This window comes from Brassica oleracea, chromosome C9, assembly GCF_000695525.1.
Source record: "Brassica oleracea var. oleracea cultivar TO1000 chromosome C9, BOL, whole genome shotgun sequence".
In the NCBI taxonomy this organism is placed as follows: domain Eukaryota; kingdom Viridiplantae; phylum Streptophyta; class Magnoliopsida; order Brassicales; family Brassicaceae; genus Brassica; species Brassica oleracea.
This window is the reverse complement of record NC_027756.1, coordinates 13325281-13330835: the sequence shown is the minus strand read 5'-3', so window position 1 is coordinate 13330835 and position 5555 is coordinate 13325281. Positions and strand designations below refer to the sequence as shown.

Genomic DNA, 5555 nt, shown 5'->3' with positions numbered 1-5555 from the left:
TTTTGTTATAATCAAGAAATATTCTTTTAGCTATATCCCCTGTTTGAAAATGCGGCCGTTTAAGCGCTGTTCGGAGGTTGACCGAGCGATTATGTCCAAATCGGTGTAATCAGGCGTTGACCCGCGTAAGACCGCTTAATTTCTTCGTTGACCGCTTAAATTTTTTTTCGTTAGTGTAAGTTAAAACACGGTTGATTATTTTTACTCATTATTGACATATTTTGTGTAATTATTCATTACTAAATAATTATAATTAGCTATCAAACCAAAACCAAACACAAACACATACATACTACATTTAGGGATTTTTTGGTACCAACCCCACCATTTACGAATCAAAAAGAAACTGTTTAAAATTATATATAAAAAATTATATAATTATGTTTAAGAACTTGTATCATCATATTTAAAATTAGCTAAATATATTATAAATATATTAAATGGTATTTAAAATTAGGCTCCACGTAATCCCCGAATACTTTCCGATTTTTCGATAACTCGATAGGCCCGGAATTACCGTCTGACTAGCGCCTAGCGTAATTTCGAACATGCGCTATATCAACTGAGGATGATGCTTAAATGCATTCTAAAACAATCTAAATGAACTAAAAACAAAGGCTAAACTCATTAAAATAGCAAGACATCAATCATCAACATTAAAAACTCAGATTTTTCCTCTTTAAATTGATTAATTTAATAATACTCTATATGTTTCATATTAAGTGTTAATTTAGATTTGTGCACACAGATTAAAAAAAAAAAATATTTCATATTTTCTATATAAAACATTATTACCAATACACCTAACCATATTTCAACCAATAAAAAAATAAACTGGAAATTAATAAATTCTGCATTGAAATGCTAAAACAACACTTATTTTGCAACGAAAAATTTTCTCTACAATGACATTTGATACTTGATACGAAACAAAAAGAGTATATTTTATTCAAGTCACTATATATGCCAACAACTCAATTTTTGTGTCCACAATTCTGGCATTAGAATTTTTAATGTTAAAGTTCTTTATTTTATATAACAAATTATATATCCATGCTCAACTGTTTACTGTCCTTGTGTATACATTTATCTTATCCACGTCTTCTAAGAATCCACATTTTTCCAATCCATATTTTCTTTTTTTCAAAGAAAACTCAGATGAGTGTTCAAACTATATACACTTTTGCATTCCAAGGATCTAATTTAATCTTTGAACAAACTTATGCAGTACGATCAACATATTATTAATCCAAATTTGAGGTTATACGCAGTTTGAGGTTCTACACAATTCACATGCACAAAACTCTCTCATCCACATGTTTTGGCCAACAAAATTCTTATCCACATTTTCTCTAGTCAAAATTTTTTTTATCCACACTTTCTATATCTACACGTCCACATAACACTTGTACAATAAATTAAAATTTGTAAAATGTAATAAAATATCAATATATATATATATATCAAAATAAAAACTTGATCCAAATAAATTTCCCGTTTATGTATTTTTGTCCATACTTTTTCTTTCTACCAATCCGTGTCTCTACCTTTCATGTTCACATATTTTCCTACATATCCACATTTTATGTCCACACTTTTTTTATGTCTATGTTTATACATGTTTGTATAATTGTTAAAATAAATAAAATGAATGTTAAAATAGAGATTTTTTTATAATTTATTAGATATACTTCCTATACATCTAACACATTAACTTCCTAACCAAACTAAAATAACCTTGTGATTATCATCTAACTGATTCATAACTAAACTCAATAACCCACCTTGTAGCAGATAAGCGTAATTTCGTCCATAAAATGTCTCGGCTTCCGTGAATGCGCCCTTTTTCCCATTGTGACTCTGGGTGTAAAGAAACTTAGAAAATGACTAAACATGCACTCTTAATTATTCTTTTGTGATATGGTATACTTAGCCTGAAACAGCTCTAGTCTAAGCGTCTACACAAACCCCACACTTTAATGTTGTGATGAGTTGTTGACAAAAAGAACATAATCATTTAATATAAACGGGTTTAGAATTTTTTTAATAACGCTCGAACTTATACGTCAACCTCTAACAAAACCAATTGATTATAATTTCATTGAATTTAAAAGGGAGTTTCTAGAAACTCTTTGTATAACACATTAACTCCTACCAAAGTCGGAGTTCCGTATTCAGAAATGTTAAGTAAGAACTCACATTTTTGATAACATAGACATGTCTCGTAATCAGAAAACTAAACAGAATGAAAGTTAAGAATGCACTTATATATACAATACTATTATACCAATACTTGATATAACTATTTAAAATTATCCATAAACGTACCACTTTTTATGACCGGTTTTTCTTACCTGCCGATCTTAAACTATAAGGACTTTGCCTTGTACAACACTTCTATATATGCAGCATAGAAAACGTGAGAGTTATTCTCGGAGCTTTTACGCATCGGCTCTTGACCTTGATCAACAGGTGATTAATGGAAAAAGCTTATCATCTTTTAACAATATAATTGTTTATCTCAATTTGAATACATCTTATAGAAAATTAGAAGAATTTTTGATAAGTAGTGGGACGCTGGCATCAGCCCTTCAAAGCTAGTGGTAACATCCTATGATAAGAAAACCTAATAATCCTGTTCTTATAATGCTACCAGTTAGGTAAAGCAGGAATATATATAAAACATTAATTGGAATAACTTTGTTTATTCATGAAACCTAAACAAGAAATGTAGAGATGTACTGTACAAGTTACTGAACTTACCAAAATTTACCAAAATTTGCATCCTTATGAGGATTCCATTATCTTTTAAGCAAACATCCTTGTCCACCACTAACTAACTCCCCCTAAATCCCGTGTGTTGTACTAATTAACCTACATTACCTTCCCTGCCTACATATATGAGCTCTATCCTAACGATAGAACAACACAAACCCAAAACAAGCCATTAATTTTATTACATCCACATACCAAGATGAAAAGCTTGGAAATTCCTAGGCAAGAAGTTCACATCAAAATTGTTGATTCACTATCGACCACCAAAGAGAGAAACACTGACCTCCCTCATGCCAAACCCATTGTTCTGATGTCTGTTCTGAGTAGTCTCCATGCAGGCTATTTCAGAATAAGCCTCTCTCTCTGCAGCCAGGCTCTGCTATGGAAGATAATGATCGCACCTCATTCACCAAGCATGCCTCATTTGCAAAGCAGTCTCCCATCTATGGCGTTCCATCTCCTTTGGTACCTAGCACTTACAACGCAATTGTCACTTTGTGTTTTGTACGCGTTGAAGTGTTTCTTCTTCTTTGACTTGGTGAAAGAAGAGTTCTCACATTATATTGGAGTAAACTATCTTTACGCTCCATCCATCTCATGGCTTATCTTGCTTCAATCAGCTCCAATGATGAAACCACAAAGCGTTCTGTATCAGACATTATTCTCGGTGTTTGCGCTTCCAGTCTTGGCCCTCGACACAAAGCTTTATGGCCAGTGGTTCACAACAGAGAAAAGGTTCCTGTCGATGATGGCAAACCCGGCAAGCCAAGTATCAGTAGTCGCAAACCTAGTGGCCGCACGGGGAGCAGCAGAGATAGGTTGGATGGAGTGTGCTCTATGCTTGTTCTCGCTCGGGATGGTTCACTATTTGGTTATCTTTGTTACACTATATCAACGCCTACCGGGAGGTAAGAACTTCCCAACCAAGCTGAGGCCAGTTTTCTTCTTGTTCTTTGCTGCACCAGCCATGGGAAGCCTAGCTTGGAACTCCATTTGTGGAAACTTTGATCATCTAGCAAAGATGTTGTTCTTTCTTTCGCTCTTCATCTTCATGTCCCTGGTACGTTTACAACACACCAAGAAAAATAAAATCAAAACATGATATCGTACGGTTTGACGAGACATTTAATTTTTATCTTTTTATTTATTTACATTATCAGGTCTGTAGGCCAAATCTTTTCAAGAAGGCAATGAAAAGATTCAATGTTGCATGGTGGGCTTACTCGTTCCCCATCACTTTTCTTGCATTAGACTCAGTTCAGTATGCGCAAGATGTGAAAGATCAGGTCGCTTCTGGAATGATGCTTATCTTCTCATCTATCTCCGTTTTGATCTTCCTTGGTGTGATGGTACTGACAGCAGCAAACAGCAATAGACTACTCAGACGAGATCCTGTCCTCGGTTCTGCAGCTAGTCCAAAAGACAAGCAAAGTCATCGCGGCTCGGCGCGGCTACATGTTAACCAAAGGCAAATCTAGTCTGCTCCAGCTTTTCCACTTAGAAAACCAAGTTCTTGCTTTTCCTTATTATGCGTAACTCTCTATTATGCGTAATTCTCTTAATGCAATGATGCAACCACTATGGATTTAACACAGCAAAAGACTAAGTTTCATATTTGAAACCCAAACCCCAATTTTCAGTTGATAAAACCTTAATAACCACTTTGATTGTATTTTAGTTCAATAAAAAGTCAGATATATAAAATATATCTATACCAAACTCAATTGCGACAGAAAAAATTATAATCATTCTAGAAATTGAAATATCGTATCCTAGTTTTGTAAACAACTGAAAACTGCAATCAAAGTCACAAACTACCACTACAAGAAAACAGCGGCATACTGAGGGAAAAAATCGTCGCTATGTCGTCGGAATAAGGCTATTCCGACGACATACCGAGGAAAAAATTTGTCGGAAATAACTCCTCGTAAATTCATTTTTCCTCGGAAATCCCTCGGAAATTTCCGACGGAATTTCGAGGAACTGAATTTCCGAGGAAACTCCGAGGACCACTAGATCGTCGGAAAATTCCTCGGAATATACCGAGGGAGGACTTCCTCGGTATATTCTGAGGAAATTTCTGATGGTCCAATCCTCGGAAGTTCCGACGAAATCTTCCTCGGAATTTGCATCGGGAATTTCCGAGGAACGTGGCCCTCGGAAATTTCCGAGGAACGTAGTCTCTCGGAAAATTCCGAGGAACATTCCCTCGGATTTTTTTTTAAAATTTCGACGACTTATTCCGAGGAAAAGGTCGTCGGAAATTTCCGAGGGTGCTTTTCCTCGGAATTTCGAAAAAATTAATTTTTAATTTTTTTTTTTTTTTAAGTTAAAATTTGTAAAATTTAAATTCGAAAATATAAAATTAAAATTAAAACTGAAAACATATTAGATAATTCAAAGTTCTACAAATAAAAATAAAACATTCCGAGTTTTTGGTAAAAAAAAAAACTACGGGTTTTGAATGTTCGGGTACATCCTCTTCATCATCTCCATCATCTGCTCGTTCAGCCTCTTCTGTGTCTCATAGCCCGCCTGTTGAGCTGCCATCTGGGTCTCCAACGCAGATATCCGATCATCCTTGTCCTTCAGCTGAGCCGTAAGAACTTCTGGATCAACATATGGAGGTGGTGCAGAAGAAGGAGCAGCCGACCAGGAGCGACGACCCAAACCGACCAAACGTCCATTCTTCTTTGGAACCGACTGAAATATAAATAGCCAAATTTAAATAATATAAATAGATGATAAAATAAAAATCAAGAAATAAATAAATTGAACTT

At 34.8% G+C, this 5555-nt stretch overlaps 1 pseudogene; it reads left to right on the top strand.

Annotated features, from left to right (window-relative positions):
* Nucleotides 1–2933: 2933 nt before the first annotated feature.
* On the top strand, nt 2934–4499 carry LOC106316615 (annotated as a pseudogene).
* The last annotated feature ends 1056 nt before the right edge of the window (nt 4500–5555 follow it).